We start from the raw sequence: 10,819 nt of genomic DNA, 5'->3' as shown, positions 1-10,819 counted from the left end.
TACTTTTACTAAGTACACAATAATAATAATAATAATAATAATAATAATAATAATAATAATAATAATAATAATAATAATAATAATAATAATAATAATAAGTGGCATCAAAACAATTACTTATAAAATAATATCAAATGTGGTTACATCTTTTGAGTGTACCATACTTACATGTAAACAAAACAAAAACAAAACAAAGCTCAACTGTCTTACTATAAATATAAATATACCTCCTGTTCTCCATGTTTTATGTGATTGTGTTTTAATGTTTCTTGGACGGAGATGAAACTGAAATGCAAATTTCCTCTTGTGGGACGAATAAAGGATCTCATTTAATAAATATTTGATGTAAGAAATCATTACATGTGTAGACATTATTTAACAATTTAAATTGACTTTCTTTAGCTTTCAGCAAACACAAATATATCATCAGAATATTTTTTACTAAAATCAGAGTTAAAAACTTGTAAAAATATAATATAACAATAATAATTTAAATAACAATTTTTTTTTAAACAAGGCAAAAGCAACTCTGGATTTAATGTGATCTACACAGTGACTTTATTTTCACTGCTCGTACAATATTAATCAAAAATATATATTGTTTCTGAGAACAAACCAATGATAATTTATTCATGAATTAATTTATACTCAACACATTTCCTCTGAAATGCATTAAATCATCCACAGACCAAATCCTTCAGGCTGTAACTACTTTATTCACTCTTAAATCACCATTAAACACATTTATTCTGACTGGTTTGTCAATTAAGTTGCTAAAAAACGCTGGTTGTGACGTCAGCGCAAAAGTTGAGAGTGGTTGCCAGGTTAAGTATTTTCCCGCTGATTGTGAGATTATAAAATAACTAACTTAGTGACCAAACAGTTTTACTTTGGTTAAAGGTGATATTTATGTTTTATTTGGATGATGAACGGATGGTTTTTGGGGCATTTCTGTGGATATTCAACATATTTCATGCGGGGAATCAGTGGTTGTATCTGGCAACCAGCTAGAGTCAGGAACAAAGCAGTGAAATGGAGGACGGACAGAGCTGGATGATGACTACCGTTAAACTAGAAGAAGAAGAGGAAAAGGAACAAATATTATTGAGGGAAGTGAAGCTGAGTATGAGTAAGACGGACAGTGATGATGATGATGATGATGATGAAGGCTGCAGGAGGAAAGCTGTGCTGGAGGAGCTTCGTCATCCCGACCATGTGTGGGACGGAATGTTTGCTCCAAAGATGGAGAAAAGCGGAGAAGAAGAAACGGAGGAGTTTTCAGATGTGTGCTCTGTGAAGGAAGAGGTTAGAACACTCCGTGTGTTTCCATTCATTCACTCACTCACTCACCACATTCATCCGCTGTTACACACACACTGGAGACTAGTTTAACTGGTGACCCACTTCATTCACACTCACATTTCTCTATCAATATGTGACGATGTAAAGGTGGAACAACCTGTGTGTACTCAGTGGAACACAGAGAACAAACTACAGAAAAACACACTTTATGTTAATGAGCTGGGACCCACATTTTGCCACAGTCATTAAATCATGACCCACTTTTTTTTAGAACTCAACCAACCAATTTTAGTCTTTCAAAAAAAGCTGCCGACAACACACATTTATAATTTTTTTAAAAATATAAATCTATATATTTTCCTGTGCAACATGCATTTCACAGCATGCCTATCAAAAGAAAAGTTTCTTTCAAAAATAAAAGACAAGTCCATCATGAGGCATTAACTTAAGTATTTATTTATGTTGATCAGCTGTTCATGACCCACTTTTGGGTCCTGACCCAGGGTTTGCCCCAGAATATGTGCTAAGTCTGTGGGTAGTGAAGCCCACAGTGTTTTTGTAAAAAAAAAAAAAATGTTAAAAGTTGAGAGGAATTGTGAAATAATGACTTATGTGATATTATAAGCATTTATTAATGATAATTAAATGTAGAGTCTTACAAAAAGGCACAATTTTGAAATACGGTTTAACAAACACAGAAAAATACAATTAAAATAAATAATATCAATTGTTTTCACTGAAGTTAAATCCTAGTGAATCTTAAAACAAGACATTGCTGGTCACATTTCAAAGTAAAATAAATGAACATAAATAAAAAAGTGCAAACATGGCCAAGGAGTAAAACCAGGAAACTCAGAGGCTTCAGTGATTGACAGCCTACAACATGAAAAACATGAAAGTTATTAGTTATTTTATCATATATATTTCATTTTAGTCAGTGTACTGTATTTACATTATTTATTGGTTACTTTTGCTTTCTGCATCTCAATGCTAGTGCCATGGTGTAGAGTCTAGGGCTGCAACTAATGACTATTTTAATAGTCGACGAGTCATTGATTATTGAAACGATTAACTGACTAATCGTATGACTAATCGTACAATTATTTGCTCTATAATGCTACAATTTTTTTTACATTTGGCTTGGGTCAAATTACGATAAATAAAAACAATAAATAAATGAATAAAACAATTCTCACCTTAAAGTGTAAACAGGTTCCTTACAAACACAAATTAAATTGAATAAATCATCACCAGAATGTGCTTCATTAATAACATTTACTCATTATAAAAAGCTACAATATCTGCTGACTCATAGAGCTGATATTTTATGAAACATGTTTGTACATATGGATCACTGCATTAGTAATATTGTATATCATCTATTTATTTCCTCATTTATAATGATTATTTTAGAAACAAATAAAAAAGCACATGAAAAGCAAAAATAACTACAACAGTGTTTTTATTGCTGCTGAATCCAGTTTATTTTATATCTGATAGAGTTACATAAAGTTATGGTTGATAAATATCACTGATTTACTATAATTAAACTAGTTAAAATAGTTTCTTCTTTTCATAAAGTGGTTAGCATTAGCGCTTAGACCAGTCTTATGTGTTGGTCACTGTTACGACCCGAAAGGAATGAACATATTTATAAAGGATACGGGAAAACCAGGATATACAATTTTAACGTTTTTATTTCTGCAGTGCCAGGATTGCTGGGTTTCCACTGTTTCCTGAGGAAAAAGGAGCTATCAACAAAGCCCTAAATCCCATGTCCCAAAACTAACAAAAAGACAAAGAAAGACAAGGTAACGATTGACAAAGTAAGAACTGAAAGTTGGACCTGACGAGTCAGCTAAACAGAACAAAAAGGTGCAGTTCCAGGTTAACCCTGTACAGGGCCCGCGGAGCTGAGGCCACACCCAAACTAACGTGCGTGCGTGCGTGTGTGTGGTAACTTCTTTAAAATGTTTAATTACATAAAATAGGGGTTTGTTTTTTACATTTAATTGTTGCTTCATCTTCATCATTTCACTGCACATAAAGACAGGACAGATACAAATAAATTAGATTAATAAAAGTAAACACACAAAAAAAATCATACAGTACATCAAGCAAAAATAATGAATAAATAAATAACACACATCTAAATAGAAGAGTCTACGCTGTAAGCCCGAACGTTCAACTTCATCCATACAGCACTTTAATTTAACTATTATCAAAAAGTACAAGTAGACAGTCATCCAACCTTTTAAGTTCTGGAAAATTTTGACTTTGAAGTTAATCAATTTTTAAAAAAAATAAAAATTGAGGTAATCGATTGCTCAAATTTTTTGAGTTCTAGTAACTTATTTGGGTTTACAGTGATATAGGGCCCATTACATTTTTGGCTAAATTGGCTCCCATATTTTCCTAACTTCGACCATAGTCTGGCTGTAATCTTTTCCATGGTGCATAAACTGTAGGGTTGGGTTCATTACGTTTTTCCTTTAAAAGTCAAGGAAGTTAAGTTTCTCTGTGTTGTTTTAGACAAAAAATTAAATTGGAAAGCTCATATTGATTATGTACAAAGAAAGGTCAGCAAAAGTATTGTCATTTTATATAAAGTTAGAGATGTGTTTGATTGCAGCTTGTTGAGGAGGATTTATTCCTTGATGATTCTCTCATATTTCAGTTATTGTACTGAAGTCTGGTGTAACACATATATCATTACCACATTAGAATCATCAGTCAGAAAGGTCACAGAGAGCACACCAATCATATATTTATGGATAATAAACTACTTAAATTTAAGGATCATGTCGAATTAGAAATTCTGATTATTATGTGGAAAGCTAAACAAAAAAAAAATTTCTAGACAATGTTGCACATGACGTTTGCCATAGAAGAAAATATAACTTCTGGAATATGTTTGTATGGACATCATTAAAACAGAAATCTGTCTGTTTATGGAGTTAAACTGTGGAATTTAAACGTTGTATAAGTTTTTACAAATTTAAGAAAATGTACAAAGACAAAATTCTCAGAGGTTATGAAAAAAAATTGGAAACACATGAATATAACTGTAGAACTGTAAGAGAAATGATGGTGTTTTTGTTATGATTTGTGACCTGGTGATGAGTTAAGGTGGAATGTTGTGGAATCTAATTGATTTCATTTTTAAGTTGTTATTAGGAACAGATAATACAAGATTTATTTTTCCTCTGTTTCTTTTTGTTCATGTATGGAAAACTGAATTTCTCCATGGGGATAAAAAAACATTACAAAAAAAAAAACTGTTTTAATCTTTAAATTGAATGTAAGAATGTGTGTCTTTGTGTGTTAACCCTGAGGTGGACTGGCGACCTATGAGTGGTGTACCTTTAAAGACTTTTTAAAACTTATTAAAATAATGCAATGGGCTCTGGCGCCCTCGTGTGGCCTGGAATAGCAAAAGCATAGATAGTTGAAAGATTTTTAATTCATATGTGGGAATTTTCATTTTTTTTAAATTACTTTACAAATTAAAGTAGAATATAGAAAACTAAAAACACTTATTAAATTAATGAGTTAGACTAACAAAACACTAAAACATTAAAATAAACACTAAAATAATATTAAAATTATGTGAAGACAAAAATGGCCTCAATTCCTGATGAAAAACGAAGTAAATAAAAAACAAATAAAATGACAGCAATAATATTCCATTATTATCATATATTTATAAAATATTAATATAATTACTGAAAATATAACATCAAACCTGGAGTTAATGACAGGTGTTACAGGCACGGCCTGTCTCTTTAAGAGAGGTGTTGCATTGTGGGAGGTGGCGGCATAACCGGGTTGTTTACGTGTGGGTAATGTAGTGTTTCCGGTCAGTCCGGGTGTAGATGTTCTCCGTGTGTGCTCTCTCTGTAAAGTTATCATGCAGCGTAGCGTGTTCATGACCATAAAGAGAGGATTTAAGTACATCATACCCTCAGATACCTGCCTGGGTTAGGGTTAAAAATACATAACCCAAAAACAATGCCAAATAAAAACTTTTGGAGAACAAGACAATGAAAGTAATGTAAAACACAAAAAAATAAATGAATCAAAAAACAACAAAATGAGGGGAAAAAACAATAAATACACCGTCAAAAGCTAAAAGAACAACAAAAGTAAAACGGGGAATAGTAAACAACTCAAAAACAAGTATAAGCGTAGATATGTACCGGTATGTGTGTTTTATATGTGTAAGTTTAAGTTAAATCCTGTTGAACATCCTCTCTCGCTCCCTGTTCTGATCGATGCTCGACTAGCCATGCCTGTAACGTTTCACTGCGCATGCTCCGATCATGCCGATGTGGCCGTTGTCTTCCAGACCTTCCTGACGTCACCCAGAGTTTAGGATGAAATAATGAGTGTAAATAATGAAGCTTTTTATGGTTTTACAGCTGTTTGGTCTTTATAGTGGAGTCAGTGTGGAGGAAGGAGATAGACTTATCAACAAATGTGAAGGTAGGATTATTTTAATCAGGCTCTACTACTGTGTATCAACAGAGAGTAATGAGTCATTACGTGTTTATAACATGTGTAATAATCATATCCAAACAGAATGATAAAAATCTATTTATACTGATAAAGCAACAGGGAATGCACTCACCTCTGAAGGTGTGCTATGGTATCTGCCACTAAGATGTTGATAGTAAATATAATACTTCTTTTTTTCTTCTTCTTGTTATTAATTGTAAAATGAATGAGTCTGTGATAACCACATTTATTTATTTAAATAATATCCAGTGTTATCAAGGAAGTTCTATTATTATTCGCATCTTAAAAATTTAAATCCTTGTTTTAATCAGAAATAAAAATGCATTAAAAAGTGACCACAAAACGGTGGAAAAGGTGGTAAAATGGGATTTTAAAAAAACACAGAAATCCTCCTCTAGTGTGTAAGTTCTTGACGGTGGAGATGCAGGAGGCGCTGGAGAGGACAGGTCGGTCCAAGGAGGTGCTGGAGTTGGGGGAGGTGCTGGACACGGGCAAGAGTAGACGCAATATTAAATAGTACACGTTGTAAGAACAACACACTCATCAACCATAATTATCCTTAAATAGCTTTAGAATGCTTAGGATTTTAAAGCATTGCATCGTGGGTAGTTGATGATCTGTGTGTTGATGTTTAGGGAGACCCGTTTGACTGAGGCCGTGGACAAAATCTGTGAACTCATCCTGCAGTACAGCGTTCACGCATAGAGGCCTGGAAGTCTACGCTACGCCAAGGTCAGTCCACCGCCTCATTGTTACCTTTAAACAATCCTCCACTGGTTTTACAAGTTTGGCCTAAAACCTTTGAAATGTAATTATTAGAAGATCTATGCCTAACCAAACCATATTTGTTTAATTAGTGTTTTTTTTATTTGGCTTTCATAAATAATGATGCATATTTACAGATATTGTACATGATATGAGTGATAACACGTGTTATAAAGGCTATTTTACACAATAGGTGTGGCTACAGATTTATACTTGTTCGTTGGTGTACCATGGGCACTAAAAGTCTGGGAACCACTGATCTACACAACTAAAAAGTACAAACATGTAGAGGCAGCTCAGTGGGAGCACTAAACAGAAACTAAAAAGGAGAAGGAGATCAGAAACACAGAACATATAAAGAAGCATAAACTGAATATAGGTCATTTTTTCACTCCAGTGTATTTTGCCAGATCAGCATTTCTTTGAGAGAAATTGTCAGGTTTCCAGATGTTTATGTTTTGCCAGATTAAACTGATGCTGATGTGTTTTATTTTCATAGCATCATATGTGAGTGAGGGGCTTTGATAGATGACATAGTGGTACATTTGTATTTCTATGAGCATTTGCACATCTGTACGTCATAATGCACATGATGACAGTTAGACATTGGTGTAGTGAGTAAATGTATGTATATTACTGGAATTTATTTATTCTTTTGCCATATTATAGTAATCCTGGGGTCGTGATGATGGGGCCCTTGAATATTGTTGCCCAGGGTACAGCGGTGTTAATCTGGCCCTGCCGTGAGGGAAAGGATGTTTATTTATGTGGAAATGTTCTTCTCACTCTCATCCTTGTCTGTTTCAAACACCGTCTAACCTGGTAAAAAACTACACAAATCATCACTGACTCCTAAATCAGAGACACCAGTGCCTGTTTAACTTTAATGTGTCTATAAAGCTCCGTTTGTTTGTAACCCTGCTGTGCTCTGTGAAAACATGACTCAGCATTAATCAGCTTCACCTGCTCAGTGTTTAAACATCTCATCAGAGCTACAGAAGATCTGGATAAAGTTGTTCTGTTGTAGACCATCAATACCAGTGATTGTAGAGTCTGAAACATCACAGATTATTGATAACTTCTGATACTGTAAAATATTCTAGCCTCTAGTGGTGAAAAAACACTTCTTACACGTGATGTTTGCACATTTATTTTTGTTTAATCATTACGGTCTGGAATGATGTCATTAGGATTATTTAAATTAGGTTAATTTAAATTAACTTAATCAATAAACCTGATCAGATTCAGTAAATCATTGATCCCTGAGGGTAAATATAGTGACATTAATGCTGTTCTCATACATCTTTATATGACATGAATAATTAAAAAGGAACAGTCAGAATAATCCATGTCACTACAACTTATATCTACCTTTTAATTGTATTTTACTCATTATTTTAAACATAGATTTTTGTTTAATTATAGTTTTCTTTTTTATTGGTATTTATTTTGTTTCCTCACAGTACAACTTATATCTTCCTTTTAATTGTACCTTTCTTTTTCTTTTTTTCATCCATTTTTGTTTAATTATGGGTTTTTTATTTTCTTATGGTCCATGTGGGCTCCCCATGTTGGTGACCCCTGATTTAGAGAAACTAAAAGCAGCACGAGTTGGCATTTTTTGAAAAAGCTGCTAAAGGATCTAAAAAGCAGGCTGAATGCTTCACTCCAATAGGATGTTTACAGGCAGTGGGGCCGTGTGACATCATCAATCACCTGATTTCAAGATGGTGGAACACAGGTTCTTAAATGGTAAAATAGTCCCATTTTTAAAAGTTAGTAAAATAAATATGGTGCATTATAATAAGTTTTGTTTGGTATAGATCTTCTAATAGTATATTTCAATCATTTTAGACCTAACTTGTAAAAAAAAAAAAAAGTGGACGATCCCTTTAAAGCTGATCACGTGACCCAAGCAGGAAGTCAGTGTTTTGTTGGTGTGACTACAGGGAACCAGTCAGACCATGACCACACTAAAAAACCTGGTGGGTAATAAGTGAAAGTGAACCTGGGAATGCCGTACGAGCTGTGGGACCAACCGTCTGCAGAGGTCACCGACATGAAGAAACAGGTGGACCTGATCATTTAAAACTTTTAGACGACATTTATTTGTTTTTGTTAAAAGTTAAATCAACACAAGAGTCATTCATAATAGGTAATAGTTTAGTGTTTTAAATAACATGTGTTTACTAATGCAGTTGTGGGTGTGTGTTCAGTGTGAGACCATGCTGGAGCAGTACGAGGACGTAGTGGAGGACTGGTACTTCCATCACCAGGACTTCCTGGAGGACTTCCTGTGTGAGAAGCACATCCTGAAGACGTCAGAGCAAGGTGACAAATATAAAGAAAGAGCAGACAATGCAGACTGGAATCAAAAAAGCACCAGGATTGGAAAGTAGCGTATTTGAGAGTTAAACTGACCAAGTCTCCTTAGTGCAGCAGTTCCTGATTAGAACCACAGGAGATGCTAAATGTACCAACTTAAAAAAAAAACCAGCCAGAATATTTTCTGAACAATTTGAGCCCATTTTTGCTTATATTTTTTTATGCTTATTTTTTTTCTTCAATTTAACCACATTCATGATTTGTCATGCCCATCATTTGCCAGTTTAAACCATTTGTTCCAATATTAACACATTGAAACCTTTTTACCACTTTTTCTGTCTGTTTTGGCTGCTCTAATTTGTGAGTTTTAACCAGTTTAGCTCCTCCCAGTTGACTCTCTCCGAGGCGAGCTTCCTTCCTGTTCCCTCGCTGCTGTGTTCCCACAGGTGTTGGTTTTTCTTTTATTATCCACACTGACTGCACAGGTCATGTGACGGGTGGCCCCTGGAGCTGCTCCAGGGTCTCTGGGAGCTGGAGTCCACTCTCCAAAGCACTGGGTTTCTTTCCAGTGACGGCGCAGCCACAGCTGAGTTTTTCCACCAGGCGACAAACCACCACGTCTGTGAAGAAGTAACAGAAGTCCTGAAAGTCCATCCTGAGAGAGAACTGGAGCAGTTAGCATATTTTGACTTTTAAAAAAGAGGACATTTGGACTGACCTCAACATACACAAAGTACTCAATGTTTTCGTGAATCTACTTTGTAACGGCAAAATATAATATAGTAAATAAATAAGTTGTTATTGTCCATAAGGTTTAAATGTATCTCTTTATAACAAATACTTGAAGACTGAAGTCACTCCCCTTTATCATGTCTTATTACAATCTGTCCTTGAAAAATCTCATGTCTACCTTCTTAAAATCTGTCATTCATTGAAACAATGAGAAACATCTAGAAATGAAAAAAAGAAAAAAACTCAAGGTTTACAGAATATTAAATAATCATTATATACACTTCAATAAATGACAGTGAAAGTTTACATCACATCGTCTAATGCTGACTGAGCTTTATTCTGTCTGTTGTCTGTGGAGACGAGGAAATGATGAGGTCTAGATCAGAAGAACTTTCTACATTCTCCCAGTGGCTCCTTCAGTTTCAAATCCCTCTCTGAACCTCCATGGAGGTTTGATCATCCAGAATGATATTTATTAAATAAATCCACCAGTATTCACAGGCTGCCAAGTTTCAGAAAATGATAAGAGTGAGATTTTAGTGACATGATGCATTCTGGGAAGAAAAACATGTCCTTTTTTAATATGACTTTGTCCTGTTTTAACGTTGATTTCTACCTTCAGAATGATGTCATCACCTCCATACCAGCAGCTCTCCCTGCACTGTGGCCTCCTAATGCTAGTTTTAATCAACCACAAATTACAAATGAAAACTAACAAGAATTTTTACAAAATACATTTATTAGTCAATATTTCATATCAACAACTGTCCATCATTTATCTGGGGACATGTCTCATGTTGTAGGTGTTTGTCACAGATGTTGATGATGACAGAGGCAGGGGGCTCCCACTTAAAACACTGTGGCCCAAGGCAGTGCTACCTTTACCTCAGCTCTCCTTGTCTGCAACAGAAAGGACGTCATTAAAAAGATCATCATGTAAAAACATTAAAACATCTTGTGATTTTCATCCTTTAAGTGATCACATGATCATATGCAGGTGTTATTATATTATAAAATGCTTTAGAAGCACCACTTCAGTCCACATAAAGCTACAATCTGGAATAACAGCTGTATTTTATACAAGAGGAAAACTTTATTCTTTAAAGATTGGATTGAAAAGGGACAATAATACATTTAATGGATGACAATGGTAATATTTACAATCATTGTGATTTTA

The 10,819-nt window shown here is 34.4% G+C and overlaps 1 pseudogene; it reads left to right on the top strand.

Moving 5' to 3' along the window:
- Positions 1 to 4,564: 4,564 nt before the first annotated feature.
- On the top strand, positions 4,565 to 9,082 carry LOC114459426 (protein canopy 4-like; annotated as a pseudogene).
- Positions 9,083 to 10,819: the final 1,737 nt, after the last annotated feature.

This window comes from Gouania willdenowi, unplaced genomic scaffold, assembly GCF_900634775.1.
Source record: "Gouania willdenowi unplaced genomic scaffold, fGouWil2.1 scaffold_311_arrow_ctg1, whole genome shotgun sequence".
NCBI classification, from domain to species: Eukaryota; Metazoa; Chordata; class Actinopteri; order Blenniiformes; family Gobiesocidae; genus Gouania; species Gouania willdenowi.
The sequence above is the reverse complement of the archived record's forward strand: the minus strand, read 5'-3'. Positions and strand labels throughout refer to the sequence as shown.